The following is a 27,119-nucleotide window of genomic DNA, read 5'->3' on the forward strand; positions in this document are numbered from 1 at the left end:
AGGATCAGGAGAGAGAATCTCAAGCCGACTCCAAGCTGAGCATGGAGCCTGACACAGGGGAACTCGATCTCTACCCTGAGATATGACCTCAGCTGAAACCTAGAGTCGGTCGCTTAACTGACTGTGCCACCAACACACCCTTATTATTTCTTCTTTATCCCTGGTGTTCTAATATCTCATGACAGTAAACTTTGTTGTGGGACTCCCCTCCCCACCCCAAATGATTGTGTTTGCAACTCGAGGGATTATACTCATATCTTCTAATTCTGGGGAAATTTTATTATATTTCTTAAGTGATTTCTGAACTCTATTTCCTCTGTTATCTTATTCTGAAACTAAACTCCTTTTAGTGGGATGTTGGACCCCTTAAACCGAGTATCTAATTTTATTATCTGTTCTCTTCCACAATCTTCCTGTCACCTCCTCTCTGGAGTAATACCACATCTCTCTTTTGTTGAATATTCTATTTCTGCTAACATGTTTAATTTCTAAGAATTCTATTTGTCTCTAATCATTCCTTTTTAAAAACACCATGTTTTGGTTCATGGACACAATTTCTTTTCGAGTATCTATGAGAATATGCATTTTTTAAGCTTTCATTTCTTCCCTGCAGTCTTTGTTTCCTTCAATTTCTTATTTGTTTGCTTTGGTCTCTTTTATGTTAGAAACCTTCCACCATATCTGGTATTCCCTAGTTATCTGCTTACACAATGTATTATGAGTGTTAGGATGTTAATGTAAGGGGATTAGACAAAGTTGAGCCTTTAATGAAACATGGTCAAGGGTAACTAGATTTCTCCCCACCTAGGTAGTCAGATCTTCCAGAGAAGCCCCTCTTCCAGTGTGCTATCTGGGAGGGACAAGCCGGTTGTCAGCATCCTGGAGCAAAGCTAGGTAAGAAGGTTTGAAAGGGAGGTGAGTTTATTACTATTGACCATGCAGATTTCGACTTAATCTAACAGATTTTAGTATTACACCTGACCCCCACCTGCCACTCTTTCCAAGATTGCTGGATTTATAGCCTCTCTAGTTAAGTCACTCCAGAGAATAAGGCACCCCACCTCTTGTCTCCTGCAGGGATGGAGGAAGGGTAGCTGCCAGGCTGCACATGTTGCAGAGGGGATTTGGGAGTCCAGCTGTTAAGAATCTTAACCAAGTCCTGTTTTCAGCTCCACATCTCACCCCTAGCTTCTGCGATCCTGTTTGCCTTCACTCCTTGTGCTTACCCAGGTTCTCTAGGGAGTTCCCATTTGCATCTTGTTGGCCTCTCCTCTACAGGCACCTGGGTTTCCACATCTCTGCTCAGCTAAATCAAGTACCACTTAATCCATTCCCTTGCCATTTTCCAAAACATATGTCAACAGCTCTCTGCTGTTCTATGCTCTCCCATTATCTTTATTCTGGTTAGTATCTTTTGTTTACTGTCAGTATAGGGTGGCTTTGGGAGGGAGAGGGTGAAATTAAGTATGTATTCCATCCGCCATTTCAACTGCAATTCTCTGTCTTCACTCTTCAGCACTGCTTTAAAAAGGGAACAAATTCTCCAACCTCTCTGAAGTGATCCTAACAAATTCGCATTGGTGTGTGTATGTGGGGGGAAGCAACAGTGCTAAATGAAATATACATTGCTAAAATGAAAACTAAATTCCACCAAAGTATACAATTATCTACATCAGAAATGGTGAAGTATAACATTTAATTGAAATAAAGTTATCTTTTTATTCTAACATAGGTTGTGGTCTCTTACGTTAATACTTTCATCATATATCTGTGGAATTAAATATAGGAACATACAAATTATAAATAATTCCTTCATATGCAAAAACTATTATCTTAAAAAGTGAAAATAAATTTTGTTTGTAACTGAAGTTCTGCTTAAACTACCAATTAAACCACAGCCCAGCCAGGACAAGAAACTTATCTTAAAATGATATCAGCATTCATTTTGTGTTTGCTTTTGGTTGGAAGGCAATGTAAAATCTAACAGTGATGTCATTTCTCTGTTGAGTTGTCACAGACATTCTCATATGAGTCAAATTTGTGTATTTTGTTATTTGAGGCAATCTCTGTCTTGAATCATTCTATGCACTAGTTTTGCTCCTTATAATATGGCCATCTAGAGACATTAGCCTTCTATAAGATATATTGTAGCCTGTTTCTTTTAGAGTATCCCATCAATATTGAAGCTACCTTCTATTCTTAGAGAGGAGATATATACATTCTATTATCTCTACAGCTATAAGAGTTGGCCCTAGGAAAAGAGTCAAAGGTCATCCTTAGCATCCTTTATTTGCCTTCCACATTTGCCCTCTCTCTATGAAGTTTTCCCACCTATCTCCAAAACACTATGTTATCATCAGTACTGCCTTTAAACCTAGCCAAGAGATGGGGGAAGGCCCTGCCCTGGGTCTCACACTACAGAAGTCCTTGCAGCTCAAGTCCTTCTCTGTCTGTGTCTTTCCCCACAGATCTATGAGTTAGAAGAAGAATGAGTGATCCCCTTCTATAGAGTGCTTTGGGTGCTTTGGACCCAGCAGTTCTCTGCCAAGAGACCTTGAGACTGCTTCCAGGTCTGTCTTTTCAAGGTGGACCTGCCTCTGGTATGCATGCCTTAAATACTTAGGAATGGTGGAAGGATGATTTTTTTGTGGGGAGGTGGATGCAGGGGGTATGAAATAACCCACCAAAGAGTTGAAAACCCAAAGAAACCTGGATAAATTAACTTCCAAAATGGGATTAACCTTTCCTTGGATAGAAGAATTCTATAGTTTTTATCACTCCTAAGGACACAGTGAGAAGAGGAGCACCCTCAGCCCCTGGGAGGAAGTTGAGGATAGTGGAAGAATAACCAGCCCAACTGTTAACAAACTTTTAACAGCTACAAGTGGGCTGGTATCATAGATTAGAATTTTGAGGCAGCCCAACCATAGAATCTGTATTTGCCTGACAACTATTTCCTGTAGGCTTTCACTGAGTGTTTGGGGGTAGTTGAGACAGGCTAGGGCAGGGCAGGAGAGCTGACAAAGATCTACTTTGTCAAAAAAATCTTCATTCCATTCACTGCAGCAGCTCTCCAATGGCTGGAGGTCAGGGCAACATGGTGGAGAGAGAAGTCTTTAGATCTGGACAGTTGGGGAATGGAGTGTGAAAGAGGGAGAGATTTCCTGTGGTTCATAAATGTTGGCTGTTAGACTAGGCATGAAGACATCTCTGGAGCATTTCCAAGTTCAGTCTAGCTAAAGGGAAAGTCCTATTTCCTACCCCGATACATCCAAAGTCAGTGGTGAGCTGAATATAACTAAAGCAATAGTAAAGCTGGGTTCAGATCTAGTATACATATTAGATTATTTCAATCCCCTTTTCCACCTCCTTCTCCATACATTAATGGACTGAGGAAGAAATGAGCCCTTTTCTGGGAATAAATATTATTTACTGCTATGAAAACCGTGAAGGCTGATACACAATAAAAAAATTATAGAACATGTGAAGAAGCAGAAAAATGTGCCCCCCTAATAAAAATAAAAAACAAGCAACAGAAGCAGACCTATGGATGGCCCAGATGTTGAACTTAGCAGACAAAGATTAAAAGGAAAGCTATGTCCCAGGATCGAGTCCCGCATCAGGCTCCCTGCTCAAGCAGGGAGTCTGCTTCTCCCTCTGACCCTCCCCCCTCTCATGTGCTCTCTCTCTCTCTCTCATTCTCTCCCTCAAATAAATAAAATATTTAAGAAAAAAAAAGGAAAGCTATGATAAATATGTTAAAATATATAATGGGAAAAGTAGGGAGCATGCATTAACAGTTGGGGAATTTCAGCAGAGATATAGGTACAGTAAGAAAGAACTAAATGGAGGGGCGCCTGGGTGGCTCAGTCAGTTGAACATCTGACTCTTATTTCAGCTCAGGTCGTGGTCTCAGGCTCCTGGGATCAAGTTCCGAGTCAGGCTCCCTGCTCAGCAGGGAGTCTGCTTGTCTCACTCTCTCTCTGCCCCTTTTCCTGCTCTCTCTCTTTCTCAAATAAATAAATAAATCTTTATAAAAAAGAGAGAGAGAACCAAATGGAAATGATAAAAATGAAAATTACGGTACCACAAACACAAGATTCATTTAGTGGGTTGAAGAGTAGACCGAATCCAGCAGAAGAGAGGATCAGTAAAATTTAAGACAGGTCAATAAAATCATCCAAATTGAAACACAAAGGGAAAAAAAGAGTAAAGAAAATAGAACAGAAAATCTGTGATTGCAACACAATATCGATGGTCTAATGTATGTATAATTGAAGGCCCAGAAGGCTATGAAAGAGAGAATGGGGCAGAAGACATATTTGAAGAGGTGAGTGTTTTCCAGAATTGAAGGATTTCAACCCATGCGTGAGAAAAGCTAACTGAAACCCAAATAGGAAAAGTGTAACAACAAAGAAACAAACAAACATAAAACCAATAATAACAAAAACACAGTGAGGCATTTTATAACTAAACTGCTTAAGAATGAAGATAAAAGAGTAAATCTTAAAAGCAATGAGAGAAAAAGACATCATATATAGGAAACAATTTTGAGAATGTCTGACTTTTCATCTAAATCATTGGTTTGCCATAAGACAACATAGTAACTGCAGAGTGCTGAAGGAAAGTACCTGTTAACATTTAAGAACCTTTCACTGTTCAGCAAAAATATCTTTCAATGTGAGAGTAAAATAAAACAGGCAAAAGTTGAAAGCATTCATTTTCAGCAGATATGCACTATAAGAGATGAGAAAGGAAATTTTTCAAGGTGAAGGGAAATTATTCCTGATGGAAGCCTGGATCTACACACAGGAATGAGAAGTAGTAGAATGGATAAATAGATAAACATCTGGATAAGTATTAAAGACCTTTTAAAAATTATCTATCTATCTATCTATCTATCTACAGAAGCTAATGACTATTTAACAGAAAATAATAATATATATTTACCTATGAGTACCTACTCATTTACCTATGAGTAAATAAAACATAAGACAAAAAAGAAACAAAGAATAGCAAGTGAACAAATGGAATTATAATTTTGTAAGGTTCTTAAGACTGTTCTTTTAGTAATATTATTTGAAAGAGACAATGTTAAGTTAAAGATGCATATTGTATAATTTCAAGATACAACCACTGGGGGGAAAACATTTCACTAAGGTATAGTGAAAACAATCAATACAGGGGATAAAATGGAACAGTAAGAGATTTAATTAACTCAAAAGAAGGCAAAAAATGAGGAACACAAGAACAAGGAACAGATGAATCAAACTGAAAACAAATACCAAGATGGTAGACTTAAACCTAACATTACATTAAATGTAATATAATAATCACTCTGTTGTCAAACTGAATAGAAAAGCACTACCAAACTATATGTTTTTTTAAAAGAAATACACTTTAAATATGAACACACAGATTTGTTGAAAGTAAGAGTACAAAAAGATACACCATAAAAATGTGGGTGTGTCTATATGAAAACACATTGAACCCATCAGACTATAAGACAAGATATATTAGGTATCAGGAGGGGCATTTCATAGTAATAAAAGGAACAACTCATCAAGATGACATACAACGAAAAACAGCTTTAAAATACATGGAGGAAAAATTGACAGAATTAAAGGGAGAAAAGACAAATCTACAATCATTATTTAAAGGCAAGCAAAAACCCTTTGAAGGTTCTTTATCCCAACATGCACACATACTTTTACTTACCAACAATAAACTGAAGTAGGCTGTATTTGGGGGAGACTTATCAGGGCAGAATGCATCTCTGGGACTGTAACCCGGAAGCCTGATACAGAGAAGTCTTAGCACAAAACATGGACAGGGGAGTTTCCTGACAGCCAGCAATCTTGGAAGGTTCACAGGTATGACAAATCATGGACTGTTTACTTATGGTTTTCAGATGGCGTGAGTCCATAAACATCCTCACTCATCTTCCCTGGTGGTCATATAAATATCAGTACTTTATTTGTGTTCCATGATGAGACAAAAATGAGAGGAAACGTGTCCACATTCTTGACTCCCTCCCTACTGGTTGATCTTGACTGTCAGTTGCTGACTTGGTTCTGAGTGGAGTGTGGCTTCCCTGCAGTCTGTTGTGACCAATAGGGCTCTAGCAACTTCTGAATGTGCCACAGAGGCCACCCTAACAGGCACACAGCTTTACCACCACAGGCTTATCCTGGAGGGCATGTGCAATGCTGTGAATGCTACACCTGCAGGTGTGAGTCCAGGTTCAGGACTCTGAGATTTTCCCGGGAGATAGTGGCATGGGCAGCTATCACTGAATTTTCTATAGCTAAAATCTTGCTTTATAAGCATAGAGCTAAAGAGCTGAATGGAATATTATCTGTCCTAGATGAAAGAAAAAGTTAAAATTTATGACAGAATCTGGCATTTTAAGAATGAGTATGAGGCACTGGACACCTCTCTGTTGGAGGCCAGGTTTGATATGAAGCTACATGAAATGCTGCGTATGAAGGTAGATATTTTAAAATGGAACAGGTCTCACTTTTTGAGATTAAAATAGACTTATAGAAAAAAAGTGAAGGGAAGAAATCTATCCAGAACCAGATGAGGTGATGGTTGATATTACAAGAAGAATACAGTACAGTCATTGAAGGATACATTGGAATCCATCTAATCCCAAGTGACTTAAACCATAATAATCTTAAATTTTATGTCAGAAGAGTAAAACATAACTGTAGATATTGTTGAAGAAAGTTTTGATAAAATTTCCAATCTTTAGGAAAGTTTAAAACTACTTTCATATGAAAGTAAGGAATGGAAAGAATGAGTGAACTCAATGGACAGGAGGGGGAAAAAGGTGGAAATGCAAAGGTATGTTTGGAAAAATCTCTACATAAGAAGGATTGTCAGATTCAGAGTCTGAATGCTTGTTGATGATGATATATTTGTTTGCTACCCTTGGAGATGACATAGATGGTGGCCCCTAGGAGCTGGATATAATAAAAGGGTCAGATCTTAGAGGCCACTTAGATGGGAAGCTTTGAAGACACAAGTATGCCCTTCCTTTAAGGAAGCAAATGCTTCCTTAGAACTTTTGAAAAAATTAATCATATATGTAGCATTTAGCTAGGGAAGATAAAAGCTTGCATTTTATGTTAATACTCTTCAAAGCATCTTTAGAATCAGAAAATGTAAAGATTGAAAATGAGGGTAAATGCTTGACAAGAAACCAACAATGGAACTGTATCAAGAAAACGAAATAAACCTCATAGGAAGTTAACTATACAGGGAGGAAAGAGTTGAGAGAGAGGAGAAAAACTCCATGGCACATAGAAGTACCAGCCACGCCCCTTGAAGAGTCAGATAATTACGGACAAGAATGACTTCCATTTTATTGTACTCTTTAAGTAGTAGAAGTATGACTTGATTAACCAGACCACCATAACATGAAGAAAAACAAGCATTTTTTCCTGAACAGTAGAGCAACTGGGTACACTTGAAACTTTAAAGCCTTTTTCAGTTTGCCAAAAACTTTCTTTTCTATAGTTTAAGACTATAGTGGAAGTGTGCTCAAGTAAGATTTTATTTGTTTAAAAAAATGAATCTGCCTTCTTCGTCCTTTGCCTGCTCTCATCATGCACATTCGTGGGATGGCACATGTGAGTGCTAACAGGCAGTCATGTGTAAACAGAATAAGGTGACCTATACCTTCTTTAGACAAATGTAGTCTCTTCTCACAGTTCCTCAGTGATATTTGAAGGTGGGAAATTTGGGCGTTTAGGTGGATTGGGAGTGGAGGAGTGGCAGTTATAAGGTTTTACGAGACATTTCTGTTCCTGATATATTTAATCAGAGCCCTAAACTTCTATAGGTAGCTACTACTTTACCTGGCAGACCTCTTTCATGCATAGCTTTGGCTGCCCCATACAGCCTTCTCAACACAGAGGTTAAAGGAGTAAAGGAAAGCAGAAATGTAGAAGCTGAGCAAAAGCTGCTATGTGCAAAGCTAACTGTATATGTGGAATGAGAACAGGGTCAAAAGGAAGGCAACCCATGTGTGCTAGAGTGCCTACTATGGCAGAGGACTTTATGTATGATATTCTATCTAATCCTTGACATGCTATCATTTAGGCATTATTAGTTCCATTTAACAGATGAAGAAACTGAGTATCAGATTAAATTACTCAGGTTATTAGGATTAATAAATAAAGGTACATACATCTGATCATATTATCTGCCTGATTCTAAAGCTCTAAATGTTTCCCTTGTCTTGAGAAATAAAGAGGTTTCCTTTTTCAAAACAGATTAAACACCTAGCAGTAATTCCTTGGATCTTGAAGACTTGGTGCTGTTCTATTGCAAAGCAAATACTATGGGTGTGGGGACTTAGATTAGTGGGGAGTTAGATCAGTGGGGAGAAATCTTCTTTTCCTTATCACCTAATAATGGGTGACTCTGCACCAGGTTAGACCCTGGAAAAAATCAAAAAGGAGGAAAGAGAACCTGATGAGAGGGAGAGATAGGGTGACATAATCTAAGTTATTTCATAATCTCACTTGAGGCTGTAAGAGTATGGGGTGCTAGAGCAGACTCTGAATTCATATTCTACCTTTGCCAAGTCCCACACTGAGTTACTTAATCTCTCTACACCTGGTTTTCACCTGCAAAAAGATGATAATAATATTTCTCTCATAAAATAGCTACTGTGTGTACTGAATGAGTTACTATGTATAAAACACTTGGAAAAGTTGCTTAGCACATAGCAAATTCAATTAGAGTTCCTATCATCATCATCATCATCACCATCATTGAGAGTAATTATGTGAATCAGAATATTCTCATTTATGCCCATCTTTTACAACAGTGGAAGGTCTGGGGATGGTAAGAAAAACAGCAGATTTGAATCACCTAGAGAGCTTTCATAATAACAAGATCCAGACCAAAGTGGACCAATCCTATCAGTCTAGTCAATCTCTGAGGGTGGGTTCTGAGCCTCTTTTTGCTTAAAAATTCCCCCTAGATTCTAATGTGAAGCCAGGGTAGAGAACTTCTGCACTATATTACCAAAAATTGATATTATAATAAATATCTGCTCTATATTATCAAAAATATTTTTTGCTCCCTAATCTTTCTTATTGGGATTGATAATAAATTTATCAGGTTAGTGTTCTGCATACATATCTGACTGAATTTTGGATATGATTTCAGGAGCTTGCACAAATGCGTTTTATTTCACATGAAGTTAGTGATCATGGACATTAGCTGTAAGCTTTTATAATACAAAGAAAAATGAGATGGGTATTCCCAAAATTAATAGAAGAAAATCTGATATGAAATTTAACAATTGCTTCATGACATTTACCATGGCCTGATTCATTTGTGGTGTGTGTGTGTGTGTGTGTGTGTGTGTGTGTGTGTGTGTGTGACACCCAGCATTACCTAACTATTTTTGGAATGAGGTAGGATGTATAAAGCATCAGTTGTGTTATAAAACACACAAAGGCAGAGTGGCACTGAGCAGACCCTTTGTGGAAAGTCAGAGACTCAGCATGGTGTAATTCTTTTATTAACTCAAAGTAACAACGGGATAAAACTCTTGTTAACATCAAAGTGGACACCTATTAAGAGCATCTCGAATTACCTGGTAAATGTGTAACCATTCAGCCTCCCTTATCTGAATTGGGGGCAGGCCATTTATAAACTGATTGAGTCAAGTCTCTGTTTCTGGATGAAAGCACCTTTGAGCCCACAGTGTGAAGGTTGGCAAAACAAAGGAGAATCTATGGTGTTGGTGGTAGTGGTTTTCTATGTGGCAGTACTTTAGAAACATAGTGGATTTAAAAGAAAATATAGGTGCTTGGCCTCTTACCCAGGGATCCTCCTATAACAGATCTTAAGTGGGGCATAAATTTGGGTGCTTCTACTGTGCAGTTAGGGTTGAGGACCCCTGGTGTGGTGGAGAGAACATAAACGTTGCAGTTAGATAATCATGGGCTTGAAATGTTGCTGTTCTGTTCACTTGATGGGAGGTATCAGGGAACTTAATTAAATTATATAAATCTCAATTTCCTCATCTGGAAAAAGAACATAACATAGTATACTTTGCAGCGCTGTTATAAAGGCAAGGGGCAATCCATGGAAAGCACTTAGCGTGGTGCCTGGTACATGGTAAATATTCAGAGTGTTTATGAAACACCCCATAACTTTCTCTTCAGTACTCCTCTCTTCTCTGTGGGTGTCCTTCACTCTTCCTCCGGAGCCTGCCAAAGCCTCTTTCCTGGTGTCCCCATATGGCCTTGCCTTCCACAGAGGCTCCGTCTATTCTTAACCTTCCTGAGCATCTTCCCTCGTTTAACTGTATCTAGTACAGGGATTCCCAAACACTGGGATCACCTACAGGACTTTAAAAATTGTTGATGTCTGATTCCTACACCAGCAGTTTCTGACCTGTAATCCTAGCTGCTAGTATAATGCAATGCAATGCAATGCAACTCTGTGTAAATTCTTCAGAATTCTCCAGAAAAATTCTTCTCAATATTGGAATAAAATCCAAGTAATCAGAGACAAGGAAAAATACAGTAAACATTTGGTAAGTGACTTATCCATTGATTCCTTCAATGAGCATTTGTTGAGCCCTTAAATTGTGCTATGTATTGGGTATAAAATGTATTTTAAGACTGTCCCTGTTTTCAGTGAGTTCACAGTGTAGTAAAACTGAAAGATATTTGTCAACCTTTTATTCAGTGCTTAAGATATAGCTGGTGACATCTGAGATGCTGAAGATACAGAAGTGGAAAAAAATCCCCATGCTCAGGAACTAGATTCCAGTGGGAGGCATTAAAAAAGTATGGTCTGAGACTTTAGTTCGGGGATGTAAACTCCCACCTGAGGATGAACATACAAGAAGGCTTTCTGAGAAGATGGGAGAACTGATTCTTAAAGAACATGGAGTTAGGCAGTGGAGGGAACATATGTGTGATGGTGAATTTTATATGTCAACTTGACTGGGCCACAGTGCCCAGATCTTTGGCCAAATATTATTTTAGATATTTCTATGAAGATTTTTTTTTTGTGAACAAGATTTACATTTAAATTGGCAGACTCTGAATAAAGCAGATTGTCCTTGAGAATGTGGGTGAGGCTCCTCTCATCAGCTGAAGGCCTTCATAGAATAAAGACGGACCTTCTATGAACAGGAGACAACCTTTGGACTTGAACTGCAATATCCATTCTTCCTGAGTCTCGAGCCTGCTAGCCCACCCAGCAAATTTTGCACTTGCCAGTCTCCATAATCCTGTGAGTTGATTCCTTAAAAAAAAATCTATGTATGTATACACATCCTATATTGGTTTAGTTTCTCTGGAAAACCCTGACAAATAAGGTATGCATTTGAATCAGATGTATCTTTTCCTATTCTTCTCAAAACTGAAGTCCCATCCTTGACTTCAAATAGATGCCATCCAACATGATTTCTTCTAACTCGAAAGGTTCCCCTTTTAAAGAAAAGGGGAACCTTTATTGGGTCACTTTTACCTGAAAAGTTCCCCTTTTCTTTATTGGGTCACTCCTTTCCTGTTTCCAAGGACAAGTACTCCCTTTCTTTCCTACGACCAATCTTTCACTTTTGCTGCAGATCATTCTCCAGCATTTCTTTGGGAGTATAGTGCAATAATCATCTCCTCTCTCACAGGTGCAGCTTCTTCTCTGCTTTCCCTTGAGTTGTGCTCATGTCTTCACAAACTAACACACGTCTAGATGTATGACTGCTTGTGTGTACATTCATGAACGTGACATAATCTCCCAGTGGGCTAGATTCAATGAGGTCAGATGCTGTTGGGCTCTTCCAAGGGAAAGTGGTGCATTGTACGTGGCTTTTTATGGCTGGAATTAATGTGAAGGATCAAAGTTCTGTACTGGAGAGGACGTAGACTCAGAAGAGTGACATGAGTTTTCTTCAGCCAGTCAGGAGGCTTGATTGACAGTTATGAACATCTTTGAGTAATGAATTAGCACTTGATAAATGGTGATTGTTTCGAGAATAAACTTTGGGAAACTGTGAAAATAGTAAATGGAAGCCTTTATGATTATGCATGGAGAAATTTAAAATTACAGAAAGAAGTAGGGAAAATGAAAGGACAAAAGAGAAGGAGGAAAGGAAATTTGGAGGCGAAGGGAAGATGAGTGGCATGTGGGAAATTTGGGGGGAATGAGAGGAGCCCTAAACAGAAGCACTAAAGGGTTACTTAACCTAAGACCCTGAGTGTCCTTTTCTTTATAAAATAACATCATTTACAACCAAATGCCAGAGGAATTCTCTGTCTCTCTCACATTTGTAATGACAGATTGCCTTGACAAATCATAGCACTGTGTGAGTGCGCGCACACGCACGCACGCACACACACACGCGCACACGCACGCACGCACACACACACATACACACACCCCCCCCCAACAGTGTAGAATATGGCTTGAGGCTACACTGTGCTGAATTATCGGCAGCAAAAATGTTTGACTTCTGATAAACTATGAAATCCCATATTTCATTTTTCTTGGCCTTATTTTGGTAAAATTACCCTTCGTTTTGTGTGAACAACAAAGACAAATTCATGTTGAAGGTGCCTCACTTTGCAATCTATTGCTCATATAAAATATTCTTATTTCTATAGAAACAATAGTTTTTACTTTCCTAACATTTCAAAGAGCATTTTCTCCAGAAAGCAACATTCATGTAAAGAAAACTGCATAATTATAACATGCAGGAAAATAACATATAATTGTATCTTTTAAAAAAAATAAACCTGAAGAATAAAGAACTTGATAGTGACATTATAAGTAGGGCAAGGATAAAAGCTTTACAGAGATCAGAATTCTCTCTTGGGTGAAAAGCTTATTAAATTCTAATTAGACACATGTATGTAGTTTGTGAATATAAATTCTAAAAGAGTAGAAAATATACTGCTGGATTTTTCTATGCTCTGCTGAAGAATCCTTAAAATCATGTCTTAATTGAATTTTATATTGACATAGCAGACAGAATAATAAAGGTTAAGATAAAGGCTATTTTTCACTATTGACCTGTTGATAAAAATCCCAAATTTATAGGTTTTAGTGTATATCAGTTATTATAGAATGGCATAATAAAATAGCATAAGTAGATTTTGTACATGTTCCAACTTAATAATTTCTTATTGACCTATATACTTTCTAATTCTGTTTTATAAAGTCTAACATGAAATCTTTATAAAACAAAATTTTAAATAATTCCCATAAGGATCACATCCAAATTCTTACATATTCTACCCAAAAATTTGTCAACAGAGTTCATTTTAAATAAGTTCTTTTGTTTTCCCTGACTTTAAGACTCTGTTTGCCAAGCTAAGTAATGGCAAGTCCATTTTGAGTTTTTGAAGTGAACATACCTGCCATAATCTGTTCATAAAGTAGAGAAAATGATTCAAAATGACAGTTACCATTTAAAAGAACATCCAAAATGTCCAAACTTACTCTCCTTAAAAAAATTGTTTTTAATTAGTTGACACAAATGAACTAGAATATAGTTTCTATTGTTATTACTTCAAGAATGGTGTGGGGGCGGGGCAGCTGGTGGCTCAGTGGGTTAAGCTTCTGCCTTCAGGTGAGGTCATAATCTCAGGGTCCTGGGATCGAGACCCATGTCCGGCTCCCTGCTCAGTGGGGAGCCTGCTTCTCCTTCTCCCTCTGCCCCTCCCCCACTCATGTGCACCCACTCTCTCAAATAAATAAATAAAAATCTTTTTTAAAAAAAGAACGTGTGTGGGATACTAAGTTACACAGAGAAACCACAATGTTCAACCTTTCCTTAATTTCAATGGAATAATTTTAATTTTCAATGGAATTGAAAAGGCCAAATTTGTGGAATGCTGACCATATGCCATGGAAGAGTTTGCTCAGTGTCCTTCCAACAGAAAGGATTACAGCCATCAGGGTATTTCAGTTACTAACTTAGAAAAACTAAATTCATTTAACAGCGGATGTCATTGTAAAGGAAAAAGCTGATGATGGCATCAAAGTATAATGTGGTTTTAAATCTCTAGCATATAAAACTGCAGGGTCCTTCTATTGTGAATATATTTCTCACTACTCATCAGGAGGGTCTCTGAGTCCGTGTTATGTATGCCCGACTGATGTTTTATAGTGGATTCAGTGGGATGCCTGAAGAACATTCTTTTACATGTAAGATCAGAGTCAGAATCACAGTTTGGAAACTGCATTCTCCCACTGTGAATGTGATAAGATGTCCAGCAATGAGCAGAGAGGTTAACAAATGGAAGACACCAGCACAGCGGCTCTAATGGATCCATAACAACTTGCACGGTCTGTCTCTGGGATCAAAGGAGAGAGGTCATGGGCATGTATCTGTGCATAGAATTTTTTCACAGCCCTTTTTCTAAAACATGTATAGAGGGCGTTATGGAGGGAAGCCTATGGATTGGTTTAGTTTTATTGTCCTTTAGGACATTTTAAAAAATGTCAAAGTTTCTGCCATTTTTAATCCACTGAAAACTGTCATCCCAACTTCCAAAATTGCTTAAATCAAAGTTCCCAAATCCAGGCTTTACACTACTTAATCAGCTTAATGTCACCTGACACCTTTTTTTTTTCTTCTTCTTCTTTTTAAAGATTCTTTCCTTTGTTGTCTCCTATGCCATCCCTCTCTCCTGGTTTCCCCTCCTGTTTTTCCAGCAATTCCTTCTCAGTCTTTTCCAAAACCAGTTCCTCAGTCATGGGCTCTCTATCTCTTGGTCCTTGCTTTATTTTTCTCTGTTCTCACACGCATCTTTTGGTACTCTTATCCATTCCTCTGTCTAACCCAGATCTTTCTCCTGATCTCTAGACTTGTATGTCTACTTGCCTACTGAATACTACCCTGAATGTATTTCATTAATAATTTCACAGTCTTGCTACATGCCAGGCATTGTGCTAAAAGGGTAAAAGACACACCATCCATGCCCAAAAGAGAACCTACGTGTATCTTCCCTCTCTCTTCAAATCTGTTCTACAATGGAGTCACTTCCTCTGGGTATTGTAGTGAGTTGAATGGTGGCCTTCCAAAGATGTCTACTCAGAAACTGTTAATGTAATGTTATTTGGGAAAAGGGTCTTTGCAGATGTAATTAAGTTAAAGATTTTGAGATGAGATCATCCTGGATTAAGGTCTGAAATCCAATGACATATGTCCTTCTAAGAGACGAGAGAGGAGAAAACAGACACATAATGAATATGGAAGCAGATGGGAGTGATGCAGCCACAAGCCAAGGAATGCCTGGAGGCACCAGAGCTGGAAGAGGCATGGAAGGATCCACCCCTAGAGCCTTTAGAGGGAGGTGGCCCTGCAGGGATTTGATTTTAGACTTCTAGCCTTCTAGGAGAGAATACATTTCTCTTGTTTCGAGCCACTAAGTTTATGGTAATTTGTAACAGTAGCCCTAGGAAATGGATACAGTACCCTGACTTATAATTATCTGGTTACTGTCCCTCTTCCCTGTTAGAATACTACTCCTTAAAAGTAGGGCTGAATTCCTTCTCTATAGCTAACACCTAATACTTTGTACACAGTAGATATGTTGCAAGAATGAAGCAAAGGATTTTCTGTTTGGTTAGCATAGAAATAGCATCAATCTACATGTAATAAAGATTGAGCTTCTCCTTCTCTAAATAGTCTTGCTGAATACTTTTGGATTCAGCATAACATTTCATAAACTATTCCTTTACACAAAAATATTTATCACCTATGCTGATTTTTAAAACTAAACTCCAGCCTCCTTATCATGGAATTCAAATTGCAGTACTACTGTTATGTTAAAATGTGGAACTGATCTTATTGTGAGGAGGGAACCATGTCACAAATATCTCTGAGATTTCTATGTTAGGTCAAAAGTATAACAGAGAATACTAGAAAGCCATGTTGATAAATTGACTGAGGATATTAAAAGTTTTAGGGGAAACTTAAAAATTAACAGGCTCAGAAATGAGAGCTGTAGAAACAAACCGTGGAAGAAAGCCCAGGAAAAATCATGTACTTACGCATTTTGTGCTTTTAAAAATATTACATTTCACAAGTATTTTCAAAAGATGGATTTTTTAGGTCATTTAAATTACTTTATCGAAGTTGTCTTATTGTTAAATATTCCTTACAATTTTTCTGACTCTTTAATATATATATTTGTATATTAAAATCTAGATGCTTTGCTAAGTCATTTGAGGAAAAAAACACAGCATATTCACATAAGGTACAGTGAATGCAAATCCATTTCCTTAAAGCAGACTTCCCTAAATATATCATTCATAATTATGTGTGTTTTGTTTTTAAGACACAAAGAGCTCTGCTTGGTAAATGTCTATTCTTTCTGTATCTCAGATCTACAGCTGGCAGCCATCACAGGCACACCCACTGCACTCGCACACTATTCTGATTAACCCTGTTTGTGGAGGGTCACTGCATTTATGACACAACTAAACAGCAACAGAAGGAGACACAGATACACTTAATAGTATTAGTTATTTGCATATAAAATGGTCCAATTAAAAGGTTTGGTATGTATTTGAACAACTGAGTGTAAAGCAGCTTAAAGAGCATAATCCACGTCAATTGAAAATTTTACTGAAAGACGGATGGGAGATAATAGGCATAATTTCTAACGAAAAATACACAAATAAAAGGGTTTTACATTTAATATTCTTCTAGGAGAGGTTTTTTTTTTCTTCAGCGATAAATAAGAACATGACTTTCACAACTAAAGATAGACTCTTCAAAGAGCCTTTGAAAGGATGGGGGGATGGGCAGAGGAGGAGGGGGGAGGGGCAGGGCAGCCTTCTTTACAGAGCCTATTCATAAGAAGCTATTTATGGACCAAGAGTAAGTCAAAAAACATGCATAAAACTTAAGCCCATAAAGTGTAAGTCCCCTGCATTAGTTTTCCACGGCTGCCATGACAATTGAGCAAAAGCTGGTTGGCTTGAAATGACAGACATTTATTCTAGCATAGCTCAGGAGGCCTAAAATTCTCAGTCAAGGTCAGCAGGGGTGGCTCCTACTGGAGGCTCGATCCATGTTCTCTTTCCCAGCAAAGGTGTCTGCCACCAATCCTTGGTATTCCCTGGTTTAAGGCAGCAAAACTCCAGGCTGCCCTCATCTTCACACAACCTCTTCCGTGGTATGTCTTGACATGCTTTCAGTATTGCGATACCAGGAACTGGACAAGGGCCCACCCTAATTCACTACGACCTCATCTTAACAATTACATCTGCAAAGACCCTATTTCCAAAGAAGGTCATATTCTGACTTCCAGATGCCCAGGAATTTGGGGGGTACTATTCAATCCAGTGCAACCCCTCAGTCTTTGGAGGTCTCATACTTCATGTTGTAACTCATGAGGTAAATGCCCCGTAGTCACAATTGTTTGACGATATAGTTTCTTTTTTTTTAAGATTTTTTATTTATTTATTTGACACAGAGATAGAGAGCACAAGTAGGCAGAGAGGCAGGCAGAGGGAGAGGAAGAAGCAGGCTCCCCGCCAAGCAGGGAGCCAGATGCAGGACCCGATCCCAGGACCCTGGGATCATGACCTGAGCCGAAGGCAGCCGCCCAACCAACTGAGCCACCCAGACGCCCCTTGACAATATAGTTTCTTAATTTGGAATATGTACCTCACTATATCAATTTTTCCTGCATTTAACCAATAAATTTGGGGAAGATCTTCAAAGATAATATAGAATTTTCCATGCACTCTCAAATGGGTGATTGTCATGGTAACTCTTCTCTAAATCAGTGGTCTTGAAAGTTGGTGTGCTTCACAATACCCTGGAGGCTTGTTAAAATACAGATTTGCTGGGCCCCACCCTCTGAGTTAGACATTTGTATTTTTAACAAGCCCCTGGTGATCCTGATGCCAACACATGGGGACTACACTTTGAGATTTCACCGCCCTAACTGGTCTTCAGGTCAGAGTCCCAATTACTCTCAAGAAGGAAGTCTTTTCCCTTATTATCCAGTTCCCTCCTTCTATTATTATTATTAATAAGGTGAGGAGAAATAGAATGCAATTGTGAAGAAAGACAAGGAGGAAGATGCTGGCATAATATATCTATTATTAACTTCTGACTGATGATGAAGTTTCAGAATAGCATGAGGTGGAGTGATTATACCAACCTTTGGCTAGTTTGGGATTCCTGAATAACTATAACCCATATTTGAAGAACAGGGAAGGCTTTTTTTTCCTTCATATTTCTTGAATGTAGCTTAGCATCTCCAAATTTTAGTAGATTTAAGGCAACTTCAGTGGAAAGTAATAAATATTAAATTATGGACATGGTTTACTTACTTTTATTCAATTAGAGGTGTTTGGTGTGTGTGTGTATGTGGGTGTGTGCTTGTGCATATACTTTTTAAAAAAGTTTTAGCAAAACTATTGTTGTGATAGTTTTTTATTTTAAGAAACAGTTTTGAATAAATCAGTGTCCTACATCTCTGGCATAATAGTTAATGGTGTCAAACTGGTTTTACGGAAAACACCATAAATATAGCCATATAACTTTACTAGAGCCCTAGTATATGAGAAAAAAAAGGAAGTGATATTAAGACCTTAAAATACAAATAATGATAATTTGGAGAATAGAAAGAAAAAACACATGCAGTCAATTAACTTTTCATTTAAGTTGCCTATAATTGAGTAGCTGTCCTGATATAGCATTCTAAATTTTCTCCTGCACAAGTATAAGTAGATAAAAGTAGTTGTAAAAATGGAATTTATTGCTAAATAAAAATTACAATATGCCCAAAATTTGCCAATATAAGGATTATAAGTCATAATATTGCTATAAGCATCCACTTACAAGTTTTTCCTCTAATATAATAACAATGTGTGGCAAAGTTTTAATATTTTTATATCAGTTATGAGGTACACTAAAATTGGATTCTTTTCCATATGGTTAAATCATTAATTTGTGATGAAATCAAAGCATTTGCAGATTTCAGTAGCATTGTAAGAAAGCCATTACTCTGGTAGACTCAGCTATAATATTGGGAAGGCAGCAAATACCATATTTAGAAGAAAAAGCAAGTTCCTTTGTCAATATTTCAAAACACTAAATAGTATAATCTTTTACTACAGTATGTGTTTTAGAAAAAATGCAAATATATCCCTAGAGGGCAGTGGTTTCAGCACCGAGTACTTGTGTAATATTCCTAAAGATCCCAATGATAGTATTTCAAATTTCATCTCAATTTCTTTTTAAGGATGTTAGGAAAACAGTATTTTTAGGGACACCTGTTTCATCTTTGAAAGTGCTGCTAAAATCTGTTATTGTCATTGTCATATTTGCTATAGTATGTGCTGACAAAATTGTTGCTACATATTGAAGAGAGGAAGAAAAATATAACTTTTTTCTCTTTTCTGGTATGACCACACTCTTCAATATCAAATGATATATCTTATAACTATCAAATTTATTATGCAGCTTATAATCAGCATTCAATTCAAATATATCAAAAATGAAAATGCAGAACTTAACATGTTACACCAAATACATTAATTGTTTTTGTTTACTGTCAATGTCTAGTAAAAAATATTGTCAAAAATTTTACTCAAATTTTAAATTGCTGTAGATTCTCAAGGGCTACCATGAAAGAATAAGATGAATTATATATTCAGGATATTCAGCGTTATTAAGACTCATCTAAATGACCATGAAAATAATTAAGTAAAATACAAATGTGGGCTTATTTCAAGTACTTATGGTAACACTTTGTGCATTTATGCACTTATAGTGCATTTAAAAGGAATTCTAAATAGTAAATATCCTCATGACCTTAGAATTTACTATAACTTCCTCATTATTATGTTTAGTTAAATAGCATAATGTTTGTTTTGGGGATGTGTTCATTCAGTCATTCAACAAATATTTAGAGTGCCTCTCCATGTTCCTGGCATTGTGTGATGTCCTGTGGATGTAAGAAAAATCAAGATGTAATCCCTGCTCTCAAGGAGTTTGTGGTCTCCTAAAGAAGACACAAAATCATTACAGTGTGTTAAATTCCATACTATAGTTATAGCACAAATGTGCTAAGCCAGAAGGGGTGAGTAAGGAAGGTTTACAGGAAGAAGTCACTTAAAACCTCAGTCCAGAAAGATAAATCGAGTCAGTCAGGCAAAGTGGGATTTGGGCAGGGAAAGACGGCATTCAAATAAAGGGAACCATCTCTGTAAAGGGTTAAGAGGGAAAAAGAGCAGGGTGAAATGAAGGAATCTCTTGTGGTTTATTAAGGTGAGCATGGTCTAGTACACCATTACCATAATTATAAAATGGGAAGTAATATTTTCAAGTACTATATAATTTGTGTTTTTCTATACATATTTTGGGGCTCGGAGCTTGTAATGATAAAGAAGATGCAGCATTAATCCCAGGTTATTAGGGAAGAAATGGATGGCAAAGGAGGAAAAGGAAGCAGTTCAGCTCTCAGAATAGCCATGCATAGAATAAAGACCTCTAGAAAGCAGCTCATCTTACTTTTGATTTCAGGAGGAAGTGCAGGAAGGAAAAGTGAGGATGAAACCTTTATTTTCTGTTTCAATTAGACATAGTCAACATCAGATTTAAAGGTCTTCATTATATGAGCCTGGATGGATGAATGAAATTGATCCAGACACCAAAGAGGGGGAACTGGCCCCTTCTTTCCTTTTGCATCTCCTATATGGGACACCAGCTTACTCTCTTTGTGGTATTAGACATGACATTTCATTCTTATCCCCTATCTCCAAAACACAAGTATATATGCACTAACTTCAGTTTTTAAGTTTTAATTTAAAAAAATTGTGCACATTTAATTTCCATTTGGTATTTCTAGAATACTTCAATTTCCTATTGTTTTTTTTTTCTCCCACTTATCCACAGAACTTGATTCAGTTGCTTACACTAGTTACACTGCAATATAGGAAAGCAATTAAACAACTGTGAGTTTGGACTTTTAAATAACTTTAAAACAATCAGCTCACTTCCTTTTTGAACTATTTCTAATTACTTTTTTATAATTTGCCCTAATTATCTTTACTTTATCTTCATTCTCTCTGCCTTCGTGGAATCAACTGGGTAACTCAGGCTTTACATGTGTCGTGTTATCTGTTACTCTTACTAGAACTTACAGCTATCAAATAATGCTTTGAATTAACTCTCACCATCCACTTGTTTCTATCGGTGACACTGTTTCCATGTTCCATGTTCCAATTAGCCAGGACTAATGGTGGCCATGGGTGAGAAGCACATGCAGTCTGTCACCGTCAAAGTCTGTCGATGACCTCCGTCAACGGTTTTACTCTGGCTTCTCTCCTGACCTCATTTCCTAGTGCTGCCTCCTCCCTTGCTAAGCTCCTAGTATACCTGTCTCTTGTTGCCCCTCAATAATGGCACATAAATTTCAGTTTCAAAACATTTGTCCTTACTCTTCCCTGTATGGCGTGGTTCCCAATTTCATTCAGGTCCCTGCTTAAATGTCACCTTATTACAAAAAGATCTCTCCAGGCTCTATGTAAAATATTTCTCCCATTCCTTGCATGTTCCTGCTTCTTCTTCCCTTACTGTTTTACTTTTTATGCTCATCACATGGCATATTATATATTTCTCTTATATTTACTTATTGTTTTTCTCTCTCTATTAGAATGTATGCCCCATAAGAGCTGGAACTAGAATAGTGCCTGATACCTAATAGGCACTTAGTAAATATTAGTCATGTTAATCAATGAATCAAAAATAAGCAAAGTAAAATTAGCAACCATGCCTATGATGCCTTACTGAACTATAACTTATGGACTTCTTTTCTGTTTGCTTATAAAATGGTTAATGCTAATACACTAACATCCGCCAAATGAGCTGTTTGTTAAATGCATCTTCAAAAGGTCAGCGGCCATGTTGGAAACCTGTTCGCACTGACTATAAAAAGTACTAACTGAAAAATGTGATTTATATTAATTCCTGAAGAAAATTTAAACATAAGGAAGATAAGAGAATAATATTAGGTAGGATGGCTAGGAAAGGACATTATAAAGAAAGAGGTATTTAAACTGAAGGCTGAGGTGGAGCCAAGCAGAGTAGCACAGATGACAAATGGCTGAGACAAAGAGAACAACTGGGGTAAGATTCTGAGTGAGAAAAGAACTTTTGCACGTTCAAGGACGCAAAAGGCCAACTGAATGGAATGAGAGCCAACTGCCACAAGGTAACGTTGAAGAGATAGGCCAAGACCACATTATTTTGGGTCCTGTAGACAGACATATTTTTGCACTGCATACTAAGAGCAATGAAAGTCAATGAAAGCCTTAAACTTGGCACAGTGACACAATGTGATCTATGTTTCTAAATGGCATTCTGGACTTTCTAGGTCTAGACCAAATGTAGTAGATACACTTTTCCCTCTTTCTCTTGCTAAATTTAGCTTAAAACCCTAGCCATTACATACAAAACAAACATAAGAATGCTGGAGAGAAGAAGACAGACTGGCTAGGGATCTTGGAGCCTGAGAAACAATACAGCAGAGAATTCTTTGTGTTTTCTTTCTGCCTCTGACATCCCAGATTGGGCACTGGAGAAGCCAACCTGGAAATGCCAACAAGCACAGACAGAAAAAGCTCCAACAAAAGGGAAAATAAGAAGGTATTCGGACTGCTGTATGAAGAGCGCATTAGTTTAGAAGTAAGACCAATGGAGAAGATGCTGTACTAGTTCAGGTAAGAGATGTTGGTGACTTGCATTTGAGTGAAGGCTGTGGATATGACTATGCAGAGGTGAACACCCATGGGATACAATTTGGAGGCAGAACTGCTTGATTTGGCCCACATATGGGCAGGGTGGAGGGGCAGGCAGGGGAAAACCCTCATATGAATGACTCACAACTGTAAGAGTTTGAGTGAGAAATGATCAATCACTGTGCAATAGGATAGGAGAGCTAAAACAAAACTCTTTCATTCTGAGGGCTGACAGGCTAGATCCATGAGGACAGTATGAATGGAGTCCAGTCTAGTCTCAGTGATGATAAAAATAATAACATCCCAGCCTCAACAGATGGCCTTATATTTCACAGCAAAGGGAATAAAAGATGCATTGCAGTGTGGATTAAAAAAAATTGAGTTAATATGGGACTCAAAGCAGTGCCCAAGGAGGGACTCTATTGAACAATACAGAATATAAGCAAAGTCAGCAAAGAAAGCTGTGCAGTTAACTGAAAGTCATAGAAATAAATATGGTGACCAGGAAGAATGAGGATAAAACATAATATTGTGGCAAAATGGAAACATTTTATTTTAGAGGGTTGCATCTATTTTTGGTTGGGAATGATACATTCAGAGCTATATTGGGTTCTACTTCACCTTGAAAGTAAAGAAAGAAAGCTAAAGATCCCTGGAGGACAACGCAGTGAACTCAAAGACTTGAAATCACTTGATATCTTAATACATTTTAGGCAAACACAACTAGAACAAAACTAGCTAATTTTCTTGTTCTTTTAGCAATGCAATCAATTCGGATTAAATATTAAAACATATATAGATCCCAAATGACAGTTCTTAGACTTAAAGGGCACCTAAGAATTTAGATAATTTTGATAAATCCATGGAAAAATGTGCTCATCCATCTGCTCTCCACCCTGATGTGATATAAATACTAACTTGACATCTGGACTCTTTTCTGATAATCCAGCATCTCGTTATTACTTTATTTGGGAGAGCTAGAAACATCCAGGTTAGCACTGCGTTTAGATCCACAAGCCATTAACACAAAGCAACCAACCAATCCCATAGGCCTTCTAATGGCTACAGCAACACTCGGCTCATAAGACTCTTGGAGGACAGTATATGGGAAATGCTGGCTGCAGAATTTTTGGGGAAACTTTACCCTCATCCTACCTATTCAGAGGACCTTCTAGTTTATGCTAGCAACGAATGTAGGAAGGGCCCACCATGACCCCTTGGCTGAATACAGACAGGCCCAGCAAGTTCATTTTCTTTTCTTTTTTTTAATTTCAGACAGAAACCTAAGTCAACTAAGGAGGAACTCTAGGATAGTAGAAAAAGGAAAAAGTATACTGTGAAAAGGTTTCTGGCTGTTTACCCGTCTTCCTGGAGAACACTTATATTTTAAGGCAGAGAGGGTGATGGGGAACCAGTCCTTTAATAATATACCTGTTAAAAAAACTTAACTGAGTATATCTGAAGATCTATTTATTTTTTTCTAATTGGCTTTATTAAGCGATTCATGAATCTGACAGCATCCCATCTATCAAGTACAGGGCAGCTCGGAGTAGTTGCACAAAATGGAAGGGTTTATTTTAGACAAAGGAGCCTGGGGCAGAGAAGTTATTAGCAAAAGAAAAGAAAGGATTGTTTCAGGCTAGGACTTCTCCTTTTGGGGGCGGGGGAAGGGAAAGGCAGGATTTTTATCATGCAGATTACCTCACTGGTGCTGATCTGGAAATTTCAGATTGACTTTTATAAGGCCACATTGCTTGGATAGGTTAAAATTGTAATTAAGCCTTAGTCTGCGGTCATGAGGGGAAAATGACTCTAATTTGGGCTTGTTTTTTCTTTTTTTTAAGCATACCTAAGGTGCAAAAGGCAACATTTGAAATCAGATAATACTTACTCTAAATCATTTTTTAATGGCCAAAGTTCATCAAGACAAATTTATTCATTCAATTTCAAATTATGATTCATCTGCCAAATACACCCATCGCCAGATCAGTTTCAACATTACCCTTTGGGAGACCCCTTTTAAAAAAACTAACTTTCAAAGTAAATACAGTCATTATCATTGATAATAAATCAGTAGTTGCTGTAGATAATAAAGGATTTTATCTAATCTGGCTCTAAAATAACGTTCATAGAAGCAAGTAAAGAAAAATCAGCCAAAGGCAAGGAAATAACTATAATGAAAGCTAATAGGAAAAGAAACAAAAGAAAATCTGGAAATAATATAATGGCAGGTTTATGTATAGAGTGTAGAGGCCACTTTTAGGCAAATAGCCTTGAGCAGTGGAATGTAGGAAGGGCCCACCATGACCCCTTGGCTGAATACAGACAGGCCCATCAGGTGACCCACCTAAAAATAAACATAGGCCCTAACTAACCAATGGGCTAGTTAAAACCAGGCACAGTTACCAAAAAAAAAAAAAAAAGAAAAAAAAGAATTCCCAATGTCCCCATACCACCTCCTCCTCCCCCTTTAAAAATAGCCCCCACCTACTGCCTTAATACAGTTTTCTCCTTCGTTGTCCTGTCCATAGCTCCCTTGCGGTACATTCAATAAACTTCTATCTCCTTTGTTCTGCCTAGGGTGAATCCTTTTAGGGCCCATGCCACCGGCTTCCAAACACGACCATCACCCCACATTTGGGGCCCCCCATCTGATGGAGAGAGACACCACAGAAAGTAACTTGTACATTATTAAAAACTGACGAATACTTGTTGGATGACAGCCTAAAGGTGTCTAATGTTAATGAATGTGTAAGTCACTCGTATTAATAAGGTATACTGTGCCAAGTTCTAGGACAGAGGTGTGTGCTGGGTAATAGAGAGCCCAAAGAAGGGGCATCTCACTCACTTTGGGGGCAGAAAAAATTTTGCAAAGGAAAAGGTGGCTGAGTCAGGTCTGAATTATAAGTGGGATGTACCTGTGGGGCAGAGCCACATAAACAGTGCTCATTTCCAAGCACCTGTGAGGCTAGGGCAAACAAAGCTAGAGAAGTTCAAGGCTTAGGAATAGGTCCAGGTCCTAAAGGGCTTTGAGTTACACTGAAGCTGCTTCGTGTTCTCCTTTAAACCATGGGGAATCCTATGGTTGGATTTAGAGAAGATACTGATGTAAGCCTGATGTTCTAGAGAGATCCCTCTGGGTCCAGTGTGGACAGATCATGGAGGGGCAGATGGTCAGGTAGAAACCAGCACTTCTAAGAAAGAAGTGACCAGGCTCTGGTGACTATCCTGGGAGTGGGAGCAGAGAGAACAGTTTGAAGAAATCATCAGAATGCAAGTCTACAGGGAGGGGCTCTTAGATCATATTTGTTCCTGACGTGGGAGGGATGTGAAGGAAGGTGGTGCCACTTACTAAGGTGGGGATAGGGGATAAAAGAAACATGGTAGTGTGATAAGATTGTTAAGAATTATCATCAGCATCATTCTCATGATCATTGGAGAGACTTGATAGGAATCAAGAGCTCAAATACAAAAATCTAAGTGGACCAGAACTTGCTTCCTGTTTCCAATCTGGCAATATCTCCTTCAAGGCAAAATGGTTTTAATTGGCCTGTCATTCAAAAGAATAGAGGGAGAATTATAATCCTCAGGCAGCTCCCTGCTATTAACAGCATGAGAATGCCTCTGTTAAGGTCTGAAGGTATTTTTGCTCAGGGGTCAGTAAAAGCCCTCAAGGAAGCCCGAGGTAGAGCCAAAGATCAGCATTGACTCTAAGCTTGGGAGTTCAAGAAATTAATTTAGGTCTAGTCGGGAGCTTGGTGTCAGGAAAGGGATGTGCCATGGACGTGATCAAATAACGAGTATTTGTTTAAATTCTTTGAAATCAAAGCACATGGTTTGATATCTTTTTAAATCACTTGATACCTATCTTTTAATTCTTTATTTTTATTTATTTTTTTTAAAGATTTATTTATTTATTTTGAGAGAGTGAGAATGAGAGAGAGAGAGAGCACATGAGAGGGGGGGAGGGCCAGAGGTAGAAGCAGGTTCCTCGCTGAGCAGGGAGCCTGATGCGGGACTCAATCCCGGAACTCCAGGATCATGACCTGAGCTGAAGGCAGTCGCTTAACCAACTGAGCCACCCAGGCGCCCTAATTCTTTATTTTATTATTATTATTTTTTAAAGATCTTATTCATTTATTCATGAGAGACAGAAAGAGAGAGAGAGAGAGAGAGAGAAGCAGAGGGAGAAGTAGGCTCCCAAGGAGCAGGGAGCCCGATGCGGGACTCGATCCTAGGACCCCGGAACCATGACCTGAGCCGAAGGCAGACGCTTAACCATCTGAGCCACCCAGGCGCCCTAATTCTTTATTTTTAAACACTGAAAGAAATGATTCAATTATAAAATGCTCTGCATAATGTTAATT

General features: G+C 38.0%; 1 protein-coding gene and 1 long non-coding RNA gene across 4 annotated transcripts in view; one reads left to right on the forward strand and one right to left on the reverse strand.

The window, feature by feature from the left end:
* LOC141373741 (uncharacterized) overlaps window positions 1-25,451 on the forward strand; it is a 33,210-nt gene extending 7,759 nt beyond the window's left edge. The window contains exons 2-4 of one of the 2 annotated variants that reach the window (XR_012380044.1): window positions 2,469-2,600; window positions 22,582-22,734; window positions 25,333-25,451. This is a non-coding gene — a long non-coding RNA (uncharacterized lncRNA). The remainder of the gene's footprint in view (window positions 1-2,468; window positions 2,601-22,581; window positions 22,735-25,332) is intronic. The other variant, XR_012380045.1, reaches the window with a different exon arrangement.
* The window catches only part of DTNA (dystrobrevin alpha), a 338,390-nt gene that overhangs the window by 249,149 nt on the left and 62,122 nt on the right, over window positions 1-27,119 (reverse strand). The window lies entirely within an intron of this gene.

This window comes from Callorhinus ursinus, unplaced genomic scaffold (assembly GCF_003265705.2).
Source record: "Callorhinus ursinus isolate GAN/ISIS: 27379988/994484 unplaced genomic scaffold, GSC_fseal_2.0 scaffold11, whole genome shotgun sequence".
NCBI classification, from domain to species: domain Eukaryota; kingdom Metazoa; phylum Chordata; class Mammalia; order Carnivora; family Otariidae; genus Callorhinus; species Callorhinus ursinus.